Below are 26875 nucleotides of genomic sequence, written 5' to 3'. Positions count from 1 at the left end.
GCTGAGGAGGCACAAGAGTGCCCATCTTTTCCCACTGGTGAGACCTTGTGCATGCTGCTTCCCTCCTACTACCAGTTACCCTGGGTTGCAGACACCTCCTCCAGCTGCCAGGTCCACCAGAGATAACCAACCCTTCCTCAGCTGTGACTGTCCACATGGAAAGCTGGAATAGCTCCTGCTGCCAAAGCAGGAGAAAACCTGTGCTTAGGGAGAGGAAGAGAGGCTGGTCGACTTTAGCTGCTCCTCCTGCAGCTCCTGTGCTCAGCAGCTGCACACTCACAGCTAGGTGGCTATGGAAGAGCTCATCTTCTCTTCAGAAGGCAAATTAAGATAGAAATTACAGTGTACATGGTTTTCTTTGTTTGTTTTTCCACGGTGTGTAGCTGCAGGGTTTATGCCATTGGAAAACCATGTGGAGTCATCCTGCATCCCAGGATAAAAGGCAAATATGTATGGGGGGCTGGTCAGAGCAGTGCAATTGAGAAACATGGATGAAATAATCCTCAAGCAATTGATTTATTTAGGAATGACAAAAGAGCTAGCAGGTGATTCCTTTGTTCTCTGACTGGGACAATAACATTTTGTCTGCAAAAAGGCTTTTAAAAAAAGCTTTTTAAGTTGAATACATCAGAATTTTTTCAGTGAAGTGTTTTTGACAGAAGATACTTATCAAAATTAAAATAATTCCAAAAAATAGCCCAAAGTGCTACAAATGGTCATAAATCTGTAGAGAAAAAATATAATAGAAATGCTTTCAATTCATAAGTTGTTAATTTGTAAAAATCTGGAATTTCACAGTGATATTTTTAAAGTTATACATTCTGTAGGGTTTTTTTTAACATCATGGCTGACATGTCATGAAATCGTCACAGTGCATAATAACATCTTATCATTTCTAGCTCAGAGTGTTGCCTGTTTGTTGTAGTGAAACAGTTTGGCACCTGATCAAAGTGTCTCCTGCCTGTCTTGTAAAAAATATAATGTCAAACTTCCATTATAACATAGGCAGGAGACACTTTGATCTAGAAAAGAAAGTATGTTAGTGTTTACTAAGTGGCAGATGGTTTTAATAGTTTTAAAATGAAACAGAATAAAAAAAAATAAGGTTTCCCCATATAATATGCAGGACAAATGAAATGCCACAAAAATCATATGAAAAAAACCCCTAAACCACAGATAAAAAGCATGAAAGAGCATTTCTTAAAATAAGGTGGCTTTTTTTTTGGTAAGGGTATTTTCCTTTGTCATTTCCTTTTGACCAGGCTGGGTTTGCCAGGCACTGAGTGTGCCCTGCACTCTGCTGGGATGGGGGCATGGAGCTGGCAGGGCTGTGAGGCTGGAGATGCCTGACTTGTTTAAAAAGAGATGAGGTTGCCCCATATGACAAGGATGAGTCCTGCCTTGTTGCCACTGGCTCATTTAATGTCCAAGAAAAATTCCAGATCAGCAAATATGTTCCTTAAACAAAAATAAAACCCCAAAGAGCTGCCCAATCTGGAGCATAAACTTGAGACAGTTTATCTGTGGAACCTGGGGATCTGTTCCAGGAGACAGTGTGCTGAGCTCCACCCCTGGCTGCAGCTATTTGGGAGCTGAGTGCCAGCACCACACCATACCTGCAAGCACATAACAATAACCACTACTGCTACTACTGTGATTGTGATTGTTATTACTCCAGCATCAAACAGAATCATATGATAGTGTGCACAAATGAGCAGCATCCAGAAATAAACACACACAGTCATCAGACAAATGCTCTCCAGCAAGAGCAGAGTGAATTCAGACCAGCTCCAGGCTGACTTACCAATATGGTTTAAATCAGTATAAACCAAAAATGTGCTTTTGTGTTGCAGGTCCTTGGTTAGGGAGGTTGGTAGAAGCCCAGTGAGGGTTCCCATTCCCCTCTGGTAACTCATCCTGCCCTGCTTTAACTGTTATCCAATAATGTGATCATCAGTGCTGATTGTAGGATCATTTAGGTTGGAAAAGTCCATCTAGTCCAACCACAGAGCAACATCTCAGCTGCAGCTGCCAGCAGCATGGCTGGCTGGTGGTGGGGCTCATTCTGCTGTCCTGCCACAGGCTTCCAGCTGCACAGGCACCTGCCAAATGGAAGAGTGCTGGCTCTCCTGCATCAGACTGTGAAAGTCCTCAGAAGACAGGAGATGGCCAGGAATGTGTGTTGCATTTGTGCCATCAGAACTGGAGGTGTCCAGCCCAAGGCACAGCTGTACTGTCAAGACAGGCAGCTGTGCCATGGAATGGATCTGCTTCCTGATGCTCCAGAGGCTCTGCCTGAGCCTGCAGTCCTCCTGTGTGCTGGGCATCTGCCTGCCTCAGCTGTCTGCAGGATGGAGCCAGCACAGCTTGCAGTGTGTCCTGAAAACTTTCCACCCTGAGACTCCTTCTATGTGGCTCTGTTGGGTGCCAGCAGCTTTCCATTCATACCAGACCTCTATGTGCCTGTGGAAAGCAAGGCCATGGCACGTGAAGGGTTACTGCAGGAGGAAGCACAGGGAAGAGGAAAGACAGATTTCAAGCCTCGAGTCAGCCAAAAAGCAGAAATTGTAGGAAGCTGCACTGAAAAGATGAAAAAAAAAATAAAGAAAGGAAGATTTGAATGGATCCAAGCCTGCTGAGCGGTATAAAGGAGAAAAACAGCGGCAGCATGAAACTCTTCCAGCTGCTTTGCACAGACCCAGCACAGCAAATTTGTCACAGGAAGTAAGTCAGAGAAAGGGAGTGAAATGGGTCAAGGCAAAGAGGGCACATGGAGGGATCCCTTCTACCTCTGGCAAGGCCAGAGCACAGAGCTCACCCCTGCGTGTGGGCCTGAGACCAGCACCAGATTTTGGGTGTCCTTGGAGAGGCACAGCAGGGATGTGGATGGGGAGATGTCCCCTGGGAGTGGCAAAGCCCTTGTGTCAGCTCTGCCCCCAGGGGGAAGAGTGAGCTCTGGCTGCTGGGTCTGTGCCCTGCAAGACTTGTCAATCCCTCTCTTCATGAACCAGGTGAAAGAAAGAAACAGAGAGGAGTCACTCAGTGTAGGAGATGAAGTAGTTATGAAGAAGATGCCTTTCAGGTGTGACATGGTGTGTCAAGAGTGTCCAGGTGGGAAGGCAATGCCATCGTGTCCTGCAATCCCCCAGCCCTGGAGAGACAGAAATGTCAATGGTTAATGACTCTAAACAATGGCCCTGCACCCGCCCGAGGGGGAGGAGGTGAGTTTTTGGGTGTGTAATGGCACACCTCTGTTCTGCATAAGCCAGGAGGGCTGAGCAATCACCCCTGGAGCTACAGAGGGGCTTTGAGGCTGATAAGAGGCAGATCCTGTGAAGTGGGAAGGTGTTTTCATCATGCCCATTCTCTCCCTTACACAGCTGACCCAGCTGTAAAACCCCCACATCTCCTCCTGGGGAAGGTCCTGAGGGTTTCCATCCCTCCTGGTGGGACATTCCTGGCTCAAGTGCCCTGATGTGAGAGGCAGCTGTGCTGGCTCAGGAGTCACAAACCATCAAAGACCCCCAAAGTGCCCCCAGACCCATTTCTGACCCTTCCACCAGAGGACTGAAAGCTCTCACCAGGGGAGGTACCTGGGTGTTCCTACTGAGCCTGAGTGTATTTGATCCCACTCGACCTTGTGTTTTATGGGTTTCTCCTCCCACCTCCAACAGATCAAGACTGTGATCATCACTCTGACCCGGGGACATTAAATTGCAACAATCAGGTCTTGCCGTGAGATCCATGGGTGATGACATGTTTCTCCTCTTACATTTTCTTCCTCTTTCTTTCCCTTATACACTTTCTTATGAGAGTGATATTTTTATGCTTTCATATTGCCATATTACTGTACATAACAGTAACCAAAACAGCTACACCCCTGCTTTCCATTGCAACCAAATTGTTCCAAAATAAACGTGTGTATATATATACACACATAAAAATATATACACACATAAATATATATACATACATGCACACACACACACACACACACATATATATATATATCTTTATAAACAATGATCATCCAATGTCCTCTCACTCTAATCCACCCCAAGGGCTCTATTAACAAGGACCTCACTTTTTGGGGCTGGGCAAAACAAGCCCCTGTGGGGTGGGAACCTGTGGCTGTGAACCCAGTTACAGGGGATGGAATGGGGAGCAGTCACCAGTGAAGAGGGTGTTAGGTGAAATGCTATGGTGGTGTGGAAAAAAACCACTGGGAAGAGACCTGATGGCTGGTCCCATAGGAAAAGAAAGCTGGAGAAGAATTTTTTGTGAGGATGTGTAGTGATAGGACAAGGGGCAAAGGTTTTAAACTGAAAGAGACTGGTTTTATTTTAGGTATTAGGAAGGAATTACTTTCTGTGAGGGTGGTGAGACACTGGCACAGTGAGAAGCTGTGGATGGCCCATCCCTGGAAGTGTTAAAGGCCAGGTTGGATGGGGCTCTGAGCAGCCTGATCTAATGAAAGGTGTCCCTGCCCATGGCAGGGAGGTTGGAATGAGGTGATCTTTAAAAGCCCCTCCCAACCCAAATCACGTTATCATTCTGTAAAAAGTGTTTGTGGGTAAGAGCCACAAGGTCAATGATTCTGTAGCAGCTAACCTGAAATGCAGTGTGTGTTTTTCACATTTGGAATTTAGAAAAGGCCTGTAAGAACCAGCTCTGATATATAAAAGATACAGGCCTGTGCATATAACCTCTGGAATCACTCAGGGTTGTCCCTGGGAAGAAGTGAGCAGGAAGAGGATGGGAAATAGCTTTCAGTGACATCTACCTGCAGAAACAAAAGCAAGCTGTTGCTCTACTCTTGAAGGTGGCAGATTAGGAGCAATGGCTTGAAGCTGAAGGAGGAGCAGGGGTCAGGTTAGGCTTTGAGATAAGGGCTGAGCAGTGAGAAGTCATGGGTGAAGCTCCCTGGACTTACATGGAGCTTGAGAAGTGATGCAGAAATGGCTTCTGCCAGCAGGAAATGTTTGTCCAAACACAGCTCCCCCAGCCATTCAAGAAGAAAGTTGGAGTTTCTGAGAGACAGCACTGAACCCATGCCATTATCAGTGCTGGCTTTTCAAGATGGGTCTCTAGATAATGACACTAATTCTGTTTGTCAGGCAAAATTTCCGTGTGATTTGCTGGAGGCTTGTGCAAAGAAATGAATGTCCCTCAGAGTTCAATACTACAAATGTTTTTGCTCAGAAATCAATCTGTTGATTGAGGAGGTCATTTACTGCTAGAAAAATTGTGTTGTCTCCCAAATCCAGCCATAAGTTTAGGAGAGAAGGCTACCCAGTCAGATGTGCCCAGTCTTCAGGAGAGCAGCCCCCAATCCCCCTGCACCACTGCCCAGGGGCCCAAGTGCCCAGCAAAACTCCCACCAGCTTTCATGCCCAGATGGGTTTCTATAATTTTATGGCAAATTAAATACTGAATGCTGAAAGTATGGGGAGGAAAGGTAGAAAGACAAACTTTATTGCTATTTCCAGAGCTGTTTCCTAAGGCACAAGCACAAGTTTCAGGGGGAACCAAGTCAGGCTGGTGACTGCTTTCCACCTTCCTGCTTTCCCTTGCTGCCCATCCTTCAGAAGCATGTTCCTACCTGGTCTGCAGACAAAAAACCCAAAGAGAGCCAGCAGCTGGATCCTACAGGGGACTTCTCCCATGGCTTCAAAAATATGGGTGGGGAGAGGGGAAGAAGGAGTTTTCCGTTGTTACTGCTTTGCTCTTTTGCTCTGTTAGCTCATGTAAAAACAGATGCAGAAAGACAAGATAAGGAACTCTGTGGTTTCATCTTGTAACCTCAAACAGCAAACACTCCTCAGAAACAGTTTTACTATGTGGTCACGTTGCTTCGAAGAAAGGACAAGAAACCCAACTGAAAAAAAAAAAACATAATATAGTAATTGAAAAATAATATTTAGTCAAAGAGGAGCTATAAATAAAATAGAATATGCCCTGAGATCTGAAAGTCTCAACAACTCATAGCATCTCTCTCTCAGGAGGTTTTTTTTTTTCCTCCTGCAGAGATGCTTCAGTTGCTATTGATACAGGCACCTCCTCCCAAAAATCAGCTAAATATTTTACCCACTTCCCTCAAGTCCCATTAAAATCGATGCTTTTCAGCATGTGCCAGGAATAAATAGCCTTATGTGAAATGTGCTAAGATGTTGCAACTTCTATTGGGTTTATTTTGAGTGAGTACAATGAAGCAGCATGAGGCGGGGCTCTGAGGCTGGGAACAGAGGTGGAAAGGAGAAGTTCATTAATTTATAGCAATTTTTAACTGCTAAGGTTTGTTTTCATGTGTACTGCTAGCATGGCAGTACAGAACATGTCGAAGATTTAAAGAAAAAACTAAAAAAAAACAAACCCACAAAAACATCCAAAACATTAAATACCAATATAGTACTTGCAGCTTTACAGAAAAAAACAGATGTTCTCTATATGCAGATGTTGCCATGACTGAAATAACAGCTGGCATATACTGATAATCACTAATTGGACTCATTTAGTGGGTAGAGCTTAACAGCAGCAGAGTAAAGGCTGAGGAATACACTGACTCCTTCCCCCAGCTCCAGAGAGTACCTGAATTTCTGTTTTGGCTTCCTTTTCTTATTCCTTTTCCTCGCCATTTTTAATTTCAGCCTCATTGGTTCCTTCCCACAGCCCCTGTTTCCTCTCCCCCCGCCCTGGGCACCCACCCCACGGGGGCAGGTGCTGGGGCAGGTCCCTGCTGACCTCCCCAAGGCAGATGCTGAGCAGGGAAGGGGGTTCAGAGCGATCAGCCTGAGGGGTGTCACCCACACTGTCCCCCTCCCAGCAAGGGCAATGCCTCTGCTTGGTGCCAAGCATGGAAACTGAGCTCCAAACACAATATTGGTGCAAAGTCCCACTAACCAGCACAAGGCAGCTGAGCAGGAGCATCACCTGAACCCCAAGGGGTGGCAGCTGGAGCTGTGTGGGGCACAGGGCAGCAGTGGGGAATCCCATCCTGTTCATGCTGTGGGTGGTAGGTTGCTGTCAGTCATGGGCACACAGAGCAAAAACGCTGCCTCACACATCAACAAGCAGCAGAAGCGAAAGAGAAAAACAGACTGACTTGATTTAGAGTAAACACGAGAAAAACAAATCCGCCCAAAACCTCACGCCCTGTTATCAGAAAGGTACCAGGCTGTAGGAATGCTGTGGGTTAAATTAGCTTGTAGTAGTTGATTTTGAGTTGCATTTTTTTTGCAAGAAAAACAATCAACAAGTTTTCCCTAAGGACTGGAAAAGGCCAAGAGCTGTAATGTACTTCTTTTAGAGTTTGTCTTCAGAGAGGTGAGGATGATTCAACAATGAAGCTGGGTTGTGGCCAAACATATCTGAGGAAGAGTCCCACTAACCACAATGGTCATTCTGCCTGTTCACGTGAAAATTCTGGCTGTGGGTCTCCCTCCACCCCCTTGGGACACTAGGAAATCTCCTTTCCTCTCTTCGCTGCTGGGATGGAGGGAAGGAGTACATCCATGTATTTTCCACCTATCTCCTTTTCTTGGTGGATTTAGATCAAGGAAGAACTGTACCTGAGTTTTGGCTCAAGGATGGAATTAAAAGCCCTCCTTTACAAACCAGCTTTTTGCAATTGCTGGTGAGCCTTTGTGGCTGGATGGGCTCTCAGCCCACAACTGCCAGGGCCACAGAGGAAATTTTGGATCCCTTCAGCCACAAAACCTCCATTCCTCTGGAATGTGCATAGGTGCAGATGTACACACTCACTCGGGTTTGTTTTTTTTTGCAGGGTGTGGTTTGACGCTTCCTCTGCTGGTTTCACTGGTCAGAGATGCACTTTGCAATAACCAGACAGGAGGTTTTCCTCCTTTTGGAAGAGGATAAAGAAGCCCTGCCTTCTCCAGGCTCCAGGGAAACATACCAGAGTGACCCTCAGAGAGCCTCCCCAATGCCCCCACCCCCCACACCACCTCAGCATTGCCTTACCAGGGCTGGGCTGTCTTTCCTCTCTGGTGGGTGGGGGTTTCACTGTGCTTCACACTTTCCTTCCAGATCCACTCTTTGGCCATCATTGCTTTCCTATTTCATATACATATTAATTAATTGTAAGTACATATACACAAATAATGTGTGTTATCTATGGTTTTTGGGTGCAATTCTATCACACCCACCTTTTCTATGGAGGGCTGGTGCAGAAGGGGCTGCTGGTGCTCATTCTTTTCTGTCCCTGGGAGTAGACTCTGCTGACATCTTGGAACAACATGCTACCAAACCCTAAAGTGTCACTTTCTGATTTTGGGAGAAGCAGTAAGAACATCTAAGAAGAAAGCAAAACCCCCTTTCCTCTTGTGACAAGCACTACTTATTTCAAGCCCCTGTGAGCACAATCTTGAGTGTTTTGGTGTAAATTGCCTGCTTGTGACACACAAACCGGTTCCTGAAATGAGAGTGCAGCTGGCTCACTGGCTGCTTTGGTCTGGGGCTGTCTCAGCTTTCAGGATATAACACGTCCCCAGGAATTATTTCAAGCTGTAGCAAGAAAACACATGGCAAACTGTCCAGCTTCTTGCAGTAGCCCTATAACAAGATCTGTATTGTGAAAGTATGACTAAAGATGGCAGGAGACAGAGGGTGCCCCATGGCATAGCTCCATGGCCAGGTGACTGCTGCTGTAACTAATGTAGATTGTTATTGACAACCAAAAAGCAATAAACCTACTGCTGTGTGCTTTTTAGACCAGTTTTTGGCTGGCAAACAAGGAATGTGATGGACCTTCCCAAGGCTGGTATTCTGGTGTTTGCTTTGGGTATTGACGTGACGTATCCCATTGTTAAGGGCTGGGAAAAAAAATCAGTTATTGATCGGGACCGAGCTATCCTTGTAGAAAGGTGTAGGCTCCTCCTTCTCATGTTATTTGCAATCCTTCTCATTTTACTGGGTGTGGAGAGAGGAAGGCTGTGTCTGTGACACTGTGTGGTGCAGACAGCTCCCACCCTGGGTGTGCACTGACAGAGTAGCTGGTGGAGAAGGCCAGGCTGTGTGGGCTAAACTGGTTTCACATCCAGCCCAGCATCCATCTCCAGATGTGGCCAGATGCTTTGGGAGGAGGGAGGACAGGGTTTGTAATGCTTCCCCTGCCAGGCTCTGAGATCTTTGCTCACTTCCTGCAGGTTCCTAGTGCTTGACCTGCTTTTTTGGCTGCTGCTCCCTAGGGCTGGGCTCGTGCTTCGGTGGACACCAAACACAGGACGCGGCTCTGGACCAGCAGTGGTCTGTGCAGAGCCCATGTGAGTCCAGGACTCTTCTCCCCCCCCCAAAATACCTAATTTTGCAATTGTATGTGTTAAGTTCCATCTGCCCTTTGACCCCTGACTCTCTGCAGCTCTCACAGCCTGTCCCTGTCCTCAGACAGCTCCTTATCAGTGCCAGGTCTCTCCCCTCCCTCCTCACCCCTTTTCCAGGCCGTTTACGGAGGACTGAGCAGCCGAGGTCACTGCACAGACCAGACCCTGATGGAAGGTCACTGCTATCACTGCCACATGAGAACTGCCTGTCTTCTCCTGACCTCCCTTTCCTGTTTTTCAGCCCTTTGTTTGTAGATAGCAGGACCCACTTGCTTATGCCTGAGTGGCTGCATTTCCTGAGGAGCTTTCTCTGCAGCCTCATTTAATCCCCTGCAGATTCCTAACGGAGCTGTTGTGCCCACAGGAGTGGTGTGCTGGTCCCAGCTTGCCTGAGCCTTGGGATGGGGTTATATAGACCAGAGCCAGCAGGTCCAGAGACACCCCACCACCCTGGCTCTTTGGTAGGAATGTTTTAACTCCCCTCTGCATAACTCCAGACCCTCCAAGGGGGTGGTCTCTGCCCATCATCCGGGGCAGATGCCATCATCTGGGGGTCCTGCAGCCACTGACTCAGGGCTGCACAGCAAATAGCAAGTCTCAGGCAGCAGTAGTCTGTAAGAACTTGTGGCTAATCTGGTGTATGCACACATGCTACCAGGACCAGTGTGGTTTCTGAACAAGCCTAGGTGATTTTGCAGCTGGGATGGGCCTCAGGGCGCAAGTTTTTAACCCTCCTGTTTGTCTCATGTGGTGGTGAGTCAGGTCTGAGACCTTTTTTAACTTTGCTCTCTCCATTTCTCCTTGCTGCCAGCAAGCTCTGGAGGTGTATCACCAGCAGTCAGGTTGGGATGTCCTTCACCAGCAGCACCTGAGGAGTCTGTGCAGCTGTAGCAGCACCAGGGCAGAACATGCTGGATAAGCACAGCTTCTTTCTCTTCCCAGAGCTCCAGACGACAAAAATAACACAAAATGGTGACAATTCTCCTATTGTTTTGTTCCATTACAATTTTTTCTCCCTCCTTTCTCTGCCCCACTGAGGGACGTTTTGGCAGTTTGTGAACATCCCCCTGCTCACATTCACTGAATGTTACTACAGGCATTTCTTTCATGTGACAGCTTGAAAAAGGGATGTGAAAGCTTTCCTTCTTGTCTTCCTGGCCTTTCCCTCCATCATCTGACCCTCATGAATGCTCTCCAGCAAACAGTTTGCCTTTCTTGCATAGTAGAATCTGGAAATAATTGCCTGCCACAGCACTTACTTCTATCAGTGAATAATCTTGTGTAATTGTGCTGTGGTCTTTGCTCCACAGTTCATTTTCCTAGTTTAGAAATATGCTTTTATTTTTTTTTAAACCATTGCATATATTATGTTTATCCCCACGATTCATTGTTGCCAATAAAGTAGAAAAGTAAGGAATAATCACCACTTAAACGCTTTAAAACCAATGCCATGTGGGGAAAAAAAAAACAACCAAAGAAGGAAAATGTCCTACCATCCTCAAAGGAATGTGCATCAAATGTGCTGTAGCCAAAGTACTAGCTTTTTCTGATGGATTGTATAAAAACTCAAGGTTCTGCTAATCTGACAAGCCACAGTTTGATTCTTTGAATCCCTAACCACAGCTCAAAAGTTGGCTGACTTGTATCAGAGGCTCTGTAGTTCTGTTTGTTGCTGATCATTTGTTTGTAATTGGTATAGCAAGCTGTGGGAGCAGAGAATGTCATAATCTTGTGTCACTCTATAGCTCCAAGGAGATTGCTGATAAATAACAATAATATACACACACATAATGATTACAGGCAGCAGCCAAACAAGACAATAATTGCTGTCTTGGTGGGCTTATTAACTTAAATCAGGCAGAAAGAGATTTTCTGAATGGATGCCACCTTTGTAATTTCCTGGGGGAAAAAAAGGCAATATACAGCTTTCAAAATATGGACTCTGAGAGATGTGCTTCATGTCACCAGGGAGGAGCCATAGATATATGTGTGCCTTTTTTAAAATGGTGGCTAGTATTTGCCCCAGGACTGGCCACAGAGGCTAAACTGGCCCTGTTTGAGCTGATTGTCACTGTGACTCAGCCCCCATCAGAGCACATTTCCTCACCTAGCATTGGCCCTGCACTCACCCCCACAAAGTGACCCAACCCAGCTGACCTGAAAGTCCTTCCTAAATCTGAGTGACATTTCAGTGTCTTGGGGTGGCTCCCCCCACTTTCAAAGCCCAGGAGTGTCTGTTCTGCACCCTGGTGCAGCTGCATGGCTTTCACACCTCTGATCAGGAATCCCTCAGGGTTTGCTAAAAACTAAGGATGTCCACAATACAGTTTTCTAGCTCCAGTGTTAGCCAAAAGCTCAGCTGCTTGGCTGCCCATCCATGGTCTGTCTATATAGCAACATATATATTCCAACAGAAGATTCTGGGCAACCTTTGGCCAGGTTCAATACACATCCAAGATGCTTTTTGCCATTCAATTTATGCAAAATAGGGGGAAACACAAGTAAAGTAGCTACTTGTTTAACATATTTATCTCTATTTTACAGCTTGGGATTGATCTAAAGCAGTAGCAGAGCACGCCTATCCTAAATACATACATTTTTGAGACATAAAGGGGAAATCTTGGTTATAGTGAAATTTATGAGTGTTTGCATTCACTACCCTGTGAGTCTTGTCCGAGATTCACCATCAAGCCAACATCTTCGGGTTCATCTCTACAAATGAACCTCACAGCTGAAGTTCATTGAGCTGACACCTCCCAAGGAGGAGTCTCCACAATGAGGATTTTCCTCTCTGTTGGCTGGCATTAGTGTGAAGTCAGAGGAGTTATCCTCAGTACATATTGGTTTAATTAAAATTAGTCGCATCCTCAGTCAGTGGAAATTATCAAAGAGGGAAATGTTGGGGAATTCTCTGCTGCTGAACTGTGGAGAAACATGTGCAGAAACAGGATTCCCAGGTCCCTAGCTCAGCTAATGAGGGGCACGGTGTGGGCTGGGTCCCCTTGGTGCAAATGTGGGATAATCAGTGCAGTCTGGAATTGCCCCCTCGGGAGAGCCAGTCCATCATGCTCCCGCACCGCGCCTCGACGCTTCTCCCATTCTGAGTTAATAATAAACACAGCCCAGTAAGTGAGATACGTGACACCTTTATTACCATGTCCTTTAGAAGCAATTTCCTTTCTGCTCTGTTTTCTCACAGACAGTGTAATTACCAAGTTAAAGAGAACAGAGGAAAAAAAAAGAAGTTTCCAGACTTGATCTTTCCCAGATGAAATGACAAAATTACTGAGCCAGTGTATATTCTTCAGATCTGTAAGGAGATATACCTTAGGGTTAACAGCTGCCTTTCAGCAAGTCTTCAAGTGAAGGGATGCAGTGAAATCAAATCCCTATAGGTACAGCTTAGCAGCAGGAGATTTTTACATTATTATACTGAAGCTGTTTGTGCCTACATGGAAGGCAGGCACTGTGACATTCCTAGCTGTGTTTTGCAAAACAAACCCAGCCACCATTCCTGGCATAACAGATTGCCCAGTTCCATACAGGAAGAAAAAAAAAAAAAAAAGAGGCCAAATCCTAATGCAGTAGGAGCAGGTGACCGTTGACTTTGTAAGAGTTAGGATTTTCCTTGTGTGCTGCCTCATCTTGGGCTGCACAGGGTTTTGCATTTATTATTCTTTGTGTTCACTCTGTAACCCCATTGCCAGGGAACCTGTTCAACTGAGGACCAGAAAATATTCCCTCAACTGCAAATTGCTCAGCAGCAGGTGCCCTAAGCTGTCCTGTGCATACCAGCTGCATATTGAGCACAGTGGTGTTGGTTAATGGTTGGGTTTGATGATCTCAGACATCTTCTCCAGCATTAATGATTCTGTGATTCATAAACCAGAAGGCTGAGAGGAGTGTGAGTGAGGGTGTGCAGGCTGAGAAGCACAGGGAATAAAGGCCTTTGGATTTCTCTGCACCAGTGTGCCCAGTGAGAAATAGTTTCCATACATGCTTTCAGCTCCTTCTGCTTGGAAAGAAAGGAGACAGCCCCAAGGCATGATCATTACAATGGGTTCTGTGTAAGTTGCTCCTTATAAGCATTTGTCAAACTGCAGTGAGCACAGGACAGTGTGGCAATGTGTCCTCATTCAGCCGTGGTTCCCATGGGAGATGGATCATGCTGAGAACCAGGCAGACGGCTGCTGGGTTCTGGCACAGCAAGGCAAGCCAAGGTGCTTGTGTTTTAACCTCTAAAATCCCAAATTGTTTGGCTCCTGAGGGTCTGCATTGAATGTCTTGGTCAAAGCAGCAGGGGCACTGTCTGCATGGCAGGACCTTAACACCTCTGGTGTTAAATCATCCCCTGCAAAATGCTCTCTCCTTCCCTGTTGGTCAGAGATTTGGAAACGTTCAGAGCATACTGCAAGCTAGCAGTTGTGAGAGACTCCATATTAGCTTTCAAGAAGGGTAATTTAGCAGTAGGAAAACAAGGAGGCAGAGCCAGCCAGCAGGAGGGTGATGTGATGGAGAGACACAGCCCATGTGCCGTGACGTGAGGCAGACAAGGACCACACACTCAGCTTTCTCCAGCACCACCAGACCAAGGGCACATCCACACCAAGCATGAGGAGGATCCCTTGGAAGGATCAAACTCCTCTTCCTTGTGGAGGAAGTCTCAGGAGCTGGTTTTCAGGGGCTGCTGTCCTGTAGGGCTGGTCTTGAAAGCTGCCTCTGTCAGGGCAGGAATTGGGATCCCCATGTGCACTCCCACTTCCAAAAACCTGTTGTGTGACCCTCATGGCCATCCCAGCCAGTCAGGGGGGCTGGTGGCCCAGCAGAGCTCCTGCTGCTTGCCATGCAGCTGTCATGAGGCTCCTTGGATGGGGATGTTTCCTACAGCCCAGGGCAGAGATGGACACTTTGGGTCTGTGAGCTGGGATATCCCCACCCTCTGGGTCAAACATAAAGAAATAATTAAGTTTAATCTCTCCGAGGCAGAAACCTTGGGCCAGATTTCAGCTGGTGTAAATCAGCATTGCTCTGCTGGGGTCAATGGAACAAACCCAGCCTGGGCCAGCACAGGCTCTGGATTGGTGCCTGCCATTGTGCAAAGTCACAAACACTGCTGAGTGCCATGAAATTAGAATGAAAGATTAATAAAATCATATTTTGCATTGTCCTCAGCATAGACAGGCCATTTGAAATAGCACACCAGCCACGTACTGTTGGTGGCTCTGAACCATGTTGCTTTCAAAATACACTGTTGTGTATAGAAATTAATATGGCTACATGATGAAAAGTATTATCATCTGCATTATTTGTTAATTTAGGCTATGGCTAAACAATTCACTTCATTTAGCCTTATAGCTTTTATTTTAAATTGCACACAGAATTTCCAAGTGCTTTATAAGCTCAGCTGTTCTCTAGACTGTTTTCCTGGGAATTTAAGAGGCGGTGCCCCTCAAGGTTCTGCTCACAGGGTGTCCTCAATACCAGTAAGAACCAGGTGTTCTGGACGAAACATCTCTTTCTTCTCCTACTGCAGTTTCTGCAGGGAGTTTCTGCAAACTCCCTGAGAGAAGGTTTCATTGCAATTTAGGATAACCGTGGTCATTTAGCAAATTTAAGTCCACTCCTTTCCTTTGACAATATGTATGGTACTGAGTGAAAGGCTTAATATGCAGATTTTTTATTTGAACCAGCATCTCAGCACTATGTACTAGCCTAACATCCAGCCCCTTTTTCCCCAAGTAATAAAGTTTTTTTTAAAGTCAAGCCATTTATTCCCTATGGCTTAGACTGGGTTCCAGAAATTGTAATTGAATTTTGCAACTTTTATCTCAAGCTTACTTGCTTAGGATATTAAAAGCTAGTGTTGCCTTAAAAGCAGTAATAGTAGATTAGCTGCTTAATCATATCACACTTCTGATTTGCAACAGAAACAACTTTGTGGTCCAGCTAAAGACTGGAGCTGAAAAAAAAAATCCAATCAAATTTCATTTCTTGGAGATGTAATAGCCTTTATTCTTGCAATTACTCACCTATGTCTTCTCAGATTAGAGTTAATTACTAGGAAAGATAAGCTGCTCTTTCTTCCATTGTTACAGTTGGGGTGATACCGGATCAGTATGACTTGATACATGCTCATTGCACTTTGAGAGACATATTCTCCAGTGAAAATTGACAGAACAATTTCAGCAGACATAAAACCTTCTCCTGGATTTGCACAAGGCCTGCAGATGCTCCTGCCACAGAGTAATTTTCCATACAGAAAAATCAGGAGACTGGTGATGTGATGTTTTATTAGAGGGTATGAATTCATCAGTCCTCAAATGTGTTACTGCTTTGATTTCATGTCCCTGGCACAGCCAGGGTGGTTTGCTGTGCATTTCCTCATAGAGAAGGAGCCTGACTAGGCCTGCAGGATAACAGAAAACTGAACAAGCACCCTTTGGATATGCTAAAGGGCTGTCAAGTCCCCTGTTTGATGTTCTCTAACCTGGAAAAGATTTCCCAAAGGAAGGGGTTTCCAGACAGCTGTTGCTGGGGCAGCCTTGGTTCCTGGGCTCAGGTTTTGTCCCTGCATTTCAGAAAATGCAAAGCTTGGGATCATGTGGTGCAATCTCACCCATGGTACCTGTATCAGGCATATCTCTAAAGTAGCTCTGATTTCTCCTGGAGCTCCTGTTCCACATCTGGCCACTGAAAACAGGTATTTTGGCCCACCAAATCTGTATTGTATGAATTGCCATGGCAGATGTGTGAAGGTAAAACATTAATTCCTTTGGTTGCCTGAAGTTCAAGGAGGTATTCCCCTGATCTTAAGGATCCCAATGTATGTCTGCTTACCACAGGACAGTGGAAGAAGAAAAGAATTGTCTAAAGAGGAGTCAGAACTGCTGCTGCTGCTGCTGTGATCCATCCCTCTTCCCTTTCTCTCTTCTTTGCACACTGATATTGGCCTGATCCATTAGCAGCCTGTCTCTACTCCTCACAGCCTCCCAGCCCAGCTCTGCCTGTGTCTGTTGTCTCTCTGATTTTGCACATCATTACCTGCTGGCCATCTCCCATTCAGTTTCCTTTTCCCATTGCATCTGGGAACCTCAGGGGCTCTGTTCCCTGCTGCAGCTCCGGGTTTGGCTGTGAGATGTCAGGAGCCAAAGCCAGCACTGCTCAGCCTGTGTACACCAGCAGCCTGAAGTGCCTCTCCACTTTGGCCTTGCTGCCCACCCTGGGGGTCATTTCCTCTCAGCATTCCCTGCTTCGGCCCAGCTTGGTGAACCTCTCTGCCATTATGGGTGGGCTGTGCTTTCCAAACATTTCTAACTATCTGTGCACCATCATGCTTGACTTCCCACCTGTCTTCATTCAAATCCCCCTTGCACACTCAGTCCTTCCAAGAGGCCTATAAATGCTAACCTAAGTCAAGATAATGTCATTATCACTGCCATCGATGAAGTAACCCATCAAGTGCTGAAATAAATCATTTTCCCTGGGGATTACTGCCTGAAAGCCAAATGTAATCAGTAAAGCTTGGGTTTGACAAGGCTGTCACAGATAGAGCTCATTTACTAATGAGTTCCAGCCTAAAAGTCCACATTGGTAATGTGTCTGTGGTTTTACTCAAACATTACAGAGACCTTTTTCTCAGTATTTTTTTGCTTGTTAGATATGCTGCTTGTCAGATAAGTCTTCCCACTTGATGAGCAAGTTTTTTTCTGCCTCTTCCCTAGCTCAACAATAGGTCTCTCAGCATTGTGTTGCCAAATGTTGTTTTCTAAAAATCTTATTTGATCCTTTGGAATAAGGATCAAATCGGCCAAAACCAACACACCAGCTATGCTATTGCTGGTCCATGGAGGGATTCTGCCTTTTGCAGAGGTTTTTACAAAATAGTTCCTCCTGACAACCTCTGAGTGAAAAAGAAAAGTGCTATCTGATCTGTTCACCATGCTATCAGGAGAAAACTTGAATCATCGATAAGGGTGGTTTCTAAGCAACCAAATGCAGTCTACAGCCATAATAACAGCACTTTGAAAGTAAATCACTTAGTCTGGTACATGCCCCACTCTCCAATTAATGGCAAATTCTTATGAGCTGTATTGTCTGGCAGTCATACATTTAAAGGGTTGAAGTAATTCTAAAACAACACTTCAAGTGGTAGAACAAAACTCAGAGTCATTGAGATCACCCAAAGACTAATAGCTTTATAGAGTTTTTACAGAAAATGCCCTAATGATTTTAATGGAAAATAACCATCCTTACCTTTTCTACTCTATAGGAAATTCCAGTGAATTTTATCTCTGTTCAAGGCCGACTCCCAAAAACTACAGAAAAAAAAATGTATTAGGTTTATGAATATTTTTCCTGATTTTCCCCATACAAAAGTGACCCATATACCATCAATGTAGTGTTTATTATAGTGCAGAAAATTCACTCTTTGTAAGAGAATCATATAGTGCATCGTGCTCCAGTGAAGTGCAAATACCAGTTGAAGTAGGATCAAAATGGTATTTTTCAGTAGGTGATATTGCAGGAGGTAATACAGAAACATGTAAAAAGTGCCTTTCCCTGCCACAGTCCTCTTCCCAAGTCCTTCACTCATCAGCTTCACTCCCTGCCATGCATATTCCTTTCTTGTCTGGTCCTCTTCACCATCTTGCTGCAGAGAGAGGGTGATGCTCCCCAGTGGGCTGGTCAGTGTCCCTGGGAGCCCTTCTCCTCTTCCCATGGGCAGAGGAGCACAGGGAGCAGCAGCCCCCAGTTTCTCCTAGCTAAGAAGCAAGTCAAGAGGACTCACATCTTCATCTTCCATCCTCCTGGTACATTTTAACAAGCAGGGAGAGATTTAGGGGACCTGACAGGCCATGAAAAGGGATGTTTAACATGTTTCAAAATGCACTGCAGAAGAGGGCAGGCAGCAGGTGGTTGTTGCTCTGCAAGGCTTTTGTGAGAAAGGAAAGGGCAGCAGCTCTTTCTCAGGTGGCCCCATCAAGGAGGCTGCCAGGAGCTGGTGCTGCTGACACAGAGCACTGGGAAATGGGAGACTGGGGAAGCAGGAATCCTTGCTGGTTAGGGACCAGCTGAGAGGGGTGGCAGGGAGCCTGGGGACGCCTGCTTCTTCATGTGCATGGTGCTGAAAGGGCCACAGACCTTGCAGTCCATGTGGGAACAAGGACCAGAACTTCAGAAAAGCAGATGTTTGCTGGGGGAAACACTGGCACTGTGGCCACCCAGGAGCCTGAGCAGTTTACAAAGAACTTTTCATGCTGAGTTTGAGTCCTTTTAAGTGGCATGCTAAGATCTCCCCATAATTTCTCTTGACCTAGGTGTAAAATGGGAGGTAGAAACTGTATATCTGCCATTGCTTTATCTGATTTGTCTAGATTGACAGCATGATGATAGTGCTGAACACAACTGAAATACAAGCAATACCAAATAATTTCCCAGAAGAGTTGCAGAAACTTGAGGATGCAGCAAACAAGGGTGGGAATCTGGGTTTAGGACATGGGGCAGAGAAATACTGTGACCACTTTAGTTGCAGACCTCTATACTAACATACATTTGACAAATATTTTTTAAAAATTTTGATGGCCTAATAGAATCTGTCCACATGTTAAGTGCTCCTGGCAAGCTTGATATATTTAGTTGTGGGAATGTAACCTCCATTTCTTCAAATGCATGCAAGAACCAACCTCTTCTCCAACTGCTCTCATAGAAGGATATTTGATCAGAAGCCCCAACACAGGGCAGGCTTTGGGGAGCAAAAGGTCCTTGGGTCCACAGCAATGGACTCCACATGACAATGATGTGTCTGCTCTGTGGAGGATGCACAATGAAATTCAGGAAAGGATAGGAGAGGAGGCATGAGGGGAGGAACCCCTTTTACAGCAAGTATGAGGATGTCTAAGGCTGAGTCAGATTTGGAGATGTGATGAGCAAGCCAGATGTTTCAAAAGTAGAAAATCTTCTATATCCCAGATCTATGTATTTCTAATGCTACATGACTAAAGATCATATTTTTGTTTAGGAACCAAAGTGAATCCTGGGAGTTCCTCAAGGTCTGAAAAGAGGAAGTCCAAGGAATGTTTGTTCTAATGGAGAGATTATGTCCTTTTTTTTTTTTTTTTTTAATTTCAAGATGTATTTCACATGTATATATGGAAAAGGGCAGCTATTTAATGTTGAAGTGAGCAACAGGGTGTTATGACACACTGCAGAAGACAAAGGTAACCAGGATCTTGTTAATAGATTCCTTGGGGTGGATTAGAGTGGAACAACACTGATCAGTGTTTGTAAATACACACATGTAGGGTTTATTACAAAGCACTTTGGTTGCAAAAGAAAACAGGTACGTATCCATCTTGGTTATTATTGTCTACAGCAATATAAAGACATGAAATCATTGCAATATAAATGTGCAACAACATCACCCAAGGACATGCAGGAGGGAAAAGAAAGAAAGAGAAAGGACAAGAGTGCAAATCTCTCACCACCACTATGCCCTACAATGAGACTGGGTAGACTGAAGACCTGATCCATCAGGTGCTGGGGGATATCCAAAAGAGTGGTGGGGGGAAAATGGATTGGCCACTACACACCCAAAACTCACCTCCTCATTTCAACAAAGCACCTCAACATCTCCACAAAACAGGGAATGCTTTGAGTCATTATCCCTTTACAGTTCAGTCTCTCACACTGGGAGTAAAGGACACAAACCCATCCAAGTGAATCTATGGACAGTGAATTTCTCAGCTGAAACTGAGAAGGAGTTTGTGAGCATGGCTTGCTTGTTGACAGCAGGGCACTGCCATGCCTTCTGCAGCTGAAAACAGTCTGGAGAGGTTTGGGTTCTGGTTGACCTGGTGCTCTATGTTAGGATGAACTCTTGAGCTGAGAGGAAATTGATGCATTAGGCAGTGCATACCCTAGAAGTGTGACAGTGGAGGGCTGGTAGGAGAGGCTGGGATAGGAGACCCATCACAGTCCTACCCCTGCACTCTGGGATCCCTGACAGATCCAAATGTGGGCAAACAGTGGGCTACTACTCCTAAGAGCTCCTGCCTGTGCTATGTCAGCCACAGGCATGTTCTCATGGCACAGGACCAAAACACTGAACAGCAGCTGTGACCTGGAGGGGCCATAAAGAGTGGAAAGTTCTCACCCCTACACCCACATCACAGTCACCCCTGTTATTAATTACCTGCAAAGAAGGAATTAGAAAGTACAGAGGTAAGAGATCTCTGGGGTCTTCACAGCTCTTGGAAAAGCAGAGTTAAGAAGCCCCGAACCTCCTTCTCAGGGCAGTTTCAGATATTTCTCTCCTTTTTAAAAAAATTCCATGTCAGCTTCTCAGCTGTACTTGCATATGGGGTACATATGGGGGAGAGAAAAAAAAGCAGTGACTGGCGCCAAATGGGGCCTGCTGCAGCCTTTAACAGTCTTCTCCTCTTACTATTAAAATGCAGCTTTGCCCAGTGAAAATGCTGCTTTATTGCTGCACAAATGCTTCCCAAAGACATGGCCCTTGGAGCAGAGCAGGCAAATGTGACGTGAAGCAAGCACAGGGGCTGGGTGCAGCAGGCAGCTCAGGGCTGTCCCAGGGACTCCAGCCCTGCTCACCTGGCTGCCAGGGGAGCTGCCTGTAGGTGGGCTGAGCAGTACTTGGGCCAGGGTTCTTATGGGGAAAGGCAGCAATGGTGCCCTGGATCACAGCTCAGGGGATGGGGCCATGCTGAGCCTTCATCCATCCATCGTGGCTTGCTCCCCAGATGAGTAACTCTCCTCCATCTCTCCTGGGTGTCAGTGGGGACATCTCTCCAGCTCCAACACACTGCTTTCACGTGGCACCTGGCTCTCTCTTCTTCCCATCCCTACAGTCCTGGCCTCACTTCTGTGCTCCCCAGTCTGTGTGCATCAAAGAGCAATAGGAGGATGCCTCTGCATCCCCCCGCCTTGTCTCAGTCTGCGGCCAGATGCTCCTTCTGCTGTCTTGCATTTGGCATTACACTGCCCAGAGGAATGAGCCCCAGTGGGGGCTCCTCTTCCCATTTGCCCTGGTGAGGGCACGAAGAGAAGTGAAACCAGGACTTGGAGGAGGGCATGGCAATGAGGCCAGGAAAGCCCATTGGTTTTTGAGGCTTGTGGTGGGCTGTGGCTTTGCTGCTGCCCCTGGGGAGCTGCTGGCAGCTCCTCTGAAGCCTCCTGCCCCTCTGCCTGCCAGCTGCTCTCAGTGTGCAGCTGCCCACAAAGGCAGAGGGGGCAGGAGGTGGAATGGGAGTGATGCTGGGGCTCAGGTTTGCTGGGATGTGAGCTGCCCGCAGCAGGGACGGGCAATGTGCCACCCATGCAGCTTTGGAGGGCAGATTTTTGCTTTCCTTGTTTCACAAATACACGCCTATACTTATGCACTCCTGCTGATACCCACTCACATTATCTCTTCATGCCAAAGTAAGATTTGTATTCATCTCTTCCTGTAGCAGCCCATTGGGGAAGGGCCGAACATTTTAGCAGTTATAATCTGCTGAGATCAATTTTGATAAGTTGCTTCAGAAACGGAAAGTGAAATAGAAGTTAGATTTCATTGAGAAAGAACTGGTTGCATTAAGAAGTGGTGGAATTAGTAAAGAAATAAGGAATAAAAATAATCAATAATAAAAATAATGATCTTCAGGAAAATGTTTTGTTTTGGTTTGGTGGGTTTTTTTTTTTTTTGGTTTTTTTTTTGTTTTTTTGGTTTTTTTTTGGTTTTTTTTTTGGTTTTTTTTTTTTGTTTTCGCAAGCATTGGTAAGCTTTCAGAATACTTTGCCCACACTCAAAGTTATCCTTCTGTGAAAAAGAGAAGGATCCCATTTTTTCAGAATAGTCTCCAGGAAGCTGTGATAAATCACATGTATTGTAGTCACCTCACCTCAATCATTCTGAAATTTCTGTGGTGACCACAGCCAGAGGCAAAGGTGAAAAATATTGGGTTGAAATGGAAAAGAATGAGTGGTGCTCTTGGGCTACAGGAAAATAACACAGGTGTTAAAGTGTCCTCCAGTGCCAACCCAAACAAAGAGTGGTCTGTGCTTAATTTTCCTTGGAGTGGCAAGGGTGTAGTTTCCAAATATAACAAGATTTCTTTTCATAAAATTTAGTTGATGAATCAAGATTATATTTTTGAACTGAGAAATTAACAAGTCCATGGATCTCTGGATTCATATGTTTTGACAAATGAGGTCGATTTTAATGGCATTAGCACTGAGTGGACAAATGGGACTAATTTACAGGATAGTGGATTCCAGATATAAAAAAAAATTGTTGGTGATAAAGATTTATGAATACCGTGTTCACACTGATGAAGTGCTTGGTTTTTGCTACTTAAAATTTAATGCTAGTTCCCCTTGGATTTTTTTTTCCTTTTGTTTTCATCCTGTGGCCTTTTTGAGGGCAGAAAAAGAAGACAGCAGAAGGATTTAGAGGATGTGAACGGGGTCAGGCTCCGCACGTGCCGAAGAAACAACAAATTGTCTGAGGTCACAGGCATTGTTAAATTGCACTCAAAGTGTCCAGTGCTTTTGTTCCAGCTGATATCCTCAAGCAGATGTTTGGTTGTTTCAGTGTGGAGATAAAGCTGAGCTGGCTGTGGTGGGGACTGTAGCCTGCCTGCCTGGGGCACTGTGCCAGCAGGAGATGCTCCAGACCCTGGTGCTGTGCCCTCCTTCCAGCAAGGGCAATGATGCCTGCACAAGTGCTCAGGAAAAGGTGCCTGGGACCGAGAGGGTGGTGGGAACCCCCTGGCTCAGCTCCCTCCTGCTGCTTTGCAGGAAAAGAAGAGGAAAAGGTGCAGGGAAAACAGGCAAAGCATGACTTCTGCTGCTGGATCTTTGGTGGTGTTTCCAGGTTGTCCCAGCCTGGAGTGAAACAGATGGCAAAGGAACAGCCTTTGTTGCCTCCTTGAGCTACCCATGCCACTGTGGGGCATGTGAGTATTCCTCTCCCAAGGCAGGAGGAGGGCACAGCAGTTCTTGGGCAGTGTTGAGCTCCTCATAAAGGCCACTGATTTCAGAGGCAGTTTTAGGCACTTTTGCATCAAAATGTTGTTAAGAGCTTGAGGGTTTTTTGCATACTGAAGTGGCAGTACTCTGGGAAAGCTTTGGTGGGCTCTTGGCTCCTCTAAACAGATTTCCATCAACAGCTGGTGCTATGGAATAGCATCAGGCTCTGTGTTGCTTCAAACAGCATCATAAACCTGGTGGTAGCAAAATGCTTCTCTGGGCCATTCTGCCTCCAGAAACCTCTTGTCATGCACTGTTGGATGGGATGCTGAGTAGTTTAGGCAGAATTCCTGTGGCTACTGAAATCTTCTGACCTTTAGAGTGACCTTTTTCCTCTAATCAGTGACTAATGATCTTTCTTTTCTGACTGATCTTTTTAAAAAGTAATAAGTATTGGGGTGTGGTGTGAGGTAGCAATTGCAAATAGACATAATTTCTTTTGGCTTATCAAAGTAGACAAAAACAATCCCAAGAAATGGCAGAAGAAGGACTGACTGGGCAAGTAAAGTTCTATTGTTCTATATAACATTCTCTTTGCAATGTGGGTTTGCAGTTTCATGTCATAGCATAAACAGAAGGTAGCTCATGTGTCCTTGTGAAAGGCACATGAGCCCTTCTAGTTCACTCCTGTAACTGTCTGATACATGCCTTCTGTTCAGCTATTATTAAAAAAAAATTAAAATGTGATCTGAATAATCTTCTGCCTCCTGAATTTCTTACTTTCTTCTCACTTATTTTTGCCCTAAGATATTCTTAACATTGCTTTTTCTTGGGGATGTTACATAAAAGACTTTAATCTGTGGCGGTTTTTTAAAGTTAACTCTGGCTAAAGGAATGTAATAACATCATAATATTCTAATAAGAGATGATTTCCCTGCTTCAGAGACCAGAATATCCACCCATAGCATCTGGAGAATTAAAGTCCAGGAGGGAAGAAGCTGGCAAAGAAGGCAGGGACACAGATGAAGACAGAGAAAACCAGTGTCTTTTTCCTTTTAACTGCTGGCACCAGCACACCTGCTCCATGTCCCCAACATCTGCTGAGCTGAATTGATGAATCTTTACTGTTAGGCTTGTTTTCATAGTTCAGGGTTATGTGTCTGAGGTCTAGGGCTGCATTCATCCTGTACCTGGAGCATCACAAGTAAACATGCAGCTGACTGATTTCCCATGTCTTTCAAAACTGGGCATCTCTAGAGAGCAGTTCACCTCTTGGGTGGGACATATCAATGTCTTTTTTAAATAGAATAAGGCCAGTTTTGCAAAATAATATTTCAAAATCATCTGCCCATATTGACAATTCAGGAGGTTCAGGAAGTCTTACCAAGGAAATGGACCTCCAAGTCACTACACCTAAAATAGAACATTTCTGCCCATTGCCCAGCAAATAATATTTGAAGACCTTTAGAAAAGCATCTTTCAATCACTTTGCAGGGGTGTTTTGTACCAATGAAGACGAGGATGGGTGCTCAGTGACATTGTCAGATGCATTTCTGTCAAGATCAATAGGAGTTGGCAAGGTAACACTTTTCACATTCTGTGAAGTAGAAGCTCCTCTTTCTAAGCTGGCCATTAAATGCTCAAGAGTCTAAATCTCCCAGAAAATCCCATTCTTCAGGAGTTTAGTTGCTTTTCAAAATGGTGTATTTGGGACCCTAAGTAATTTTTCAGAATGCCTTTTTGAAATGTGTCATTGTAGTTCCTCTTAGATGCTGCTTGTGACCACAATATATCAGGGAAAGCTTACGACAGCCAAGAAAATTTGATTACCTATTTTTTGAGCATGATCTTAGGCAGGACAAGTGCAAAGAGTAATTTAGCTTGAAGTATCTGGTAAACATAAAGAGAAAAAGAGCTCTGTAGTTGGACAGGTCTTATCTCAGTATCTTTATTTACATTTTCAAAGAACACTGACGCAATCAAGCTACCAAAAGAACTGCTTTCCATCGGCCTGGGAACAGAAACAAATTAGTCTTTAATAGTGTTGTGTGAAAACTCTGGTGAATGTTATGTAAAACTGTGCAAACAGAATGTTTGTGTTCTAGTTCCAGGTCATTTAGTGGGCAAAAAGAGAGACATTTTGTGTGAAATAGCCATGAAGTGGTTTGCTATTATATAAGGATAGGAATTGCTAGAACAAACTAATGGTGACATGCCGAGAACCAGATGCTTCAAAGCAAAATGCAAGACATCCCAGTGTGGATAATTATGAAATAATCTGACCATAGGGGAAATTTCTGCATAAATGACTTTAGTCCTAAAAGGCTCCATGTTTGTATTGCTTCTGAAAAGGTTTTAGTCTGATTTCCCACAGACACAGGGCTTATGCAACCAGTGTGCTGCCTGGCTGTGCAAATCTCCAATTCCCTCCCTCCCTCCCTGTCTGCTCCCCTGTCTCCAGCAACCTCTGAACACGTCCAAACTCTGCCACATGGAGCAGAGAGGAGCAGGTCTCACAAATAGTTAATTTCCTACAAGTCTCATGAATATAAGCTGTTCTCTAGTGAGCAGAGACAGGTAATCATGCCAGCTCAAGGTGAGCTTGCACCTCATTAGAAATCAGAGAAAGCACACAGGAGAGCATCTCATAAGTGTTCCTTCTGGGGGAAAAGCTTCAACCATGGTTCTCCATCAACATGAGATGCAAATCCAAGGTAGCCACTCTTTCTCCTATTGATTATAACTGTGGGTATCCCCAGGATTTAATATAAATGCTTAACTTTTTGTGACTGAACTTGTTCTCAGCTTTTATGAGCAATGAGTGCTAGTTGAATAAATTGCAGATAGGACAGTTCCTTTAGGTACCCAAAATCTACAGATTTCCATGTAGCTCTTCCCATAAAGCAGCTGGGCTTAATTAGTGCATGATGCTCTTTATGGGCCAGCAGGCTAATTTGTAAATTAATTAGAAGTAAGTTGAAGGCAGTCTCCTGCCCTTGGGAATGCTACAATTAATTGCTTCAAGGTGTTGAAACCTTGTCTCTGCCACACTGGGCTGGTTGACCCTTCTCTGGAGTCAAAACCATTTTAGAAAATTTATGTTCTCTCTCTGCTCAGAGCAGGACAGGGCGACCCCATGGCATCCATCTTTTTCACACTGGGATTCTGTGGAGTCCTCAGGATGAAGATACAGTGTCTTCAAAGCTTGGCCATCTTCTCAAGGACCTGGGCCACAGTGAGCTGGCCCATGCCAATCTTGCAGGGTCCCTTGCACTGTTAAATGCCACATCTTGTATCTCTTCTTCATCACCTTAACAGCAGCATGAGCTACATGAAGCCTCCTAGGAGAAGGTCTGTGGTCCTTGCCATTGTGCTCACACTGGCCCTGGTGGTGTTTAATAGTCAACTAAAGTCACAGTAGGAAGTTCTAAGGTGGGAAAGTGGGTCCTCTAAACTAAAAGGAGATACTTATATGCATTTCCCACAAAATTCAGCAGCTGGTATAACATTGCTAATTGGGGTGATGTATTCATAGACATTTTGACAGCTCCTCAAGACAGTCTGCTTCC

At 45.2% G+C, this 26875-nt stretch overlaps 1 long non-coding RNA gene across 1 annotated transcript; it reads left to right on the top strand.

Moving 5' to 3' along the window:
- The first annotated feature begins 10038 nt into the window (after positions 1-10038).
- Positions 10039-23934, top strand: LOC306799124. The gene is made up of 3 exons (XR_013773531.1): positions 10039-10310; positions 15434-15581; positions 22758-23934. It is a non-coding gene; the product is annotated as an uncharacterized lncRNA (long non-coding RNA).
- Positions 23935-26875: the final 2941 nt, after the last annotated feature.

The sequence above is a fragment of the Erithacus rubecula genome, assembly GCF_903797595.1.
Source record: "Erithacus rubecula genome assembly, chromosome: 1".
NCBI classification, from domain to species: domain Eukaryota; kingdom Metazoa; phylum Chordata; class Aves; order Passeriformes; family Muscicapidae; genus Erithacus; species Erithacus rubecula.
This window is presented reverse-complemented; position numbering and strand designations above follow the sequence as displayed.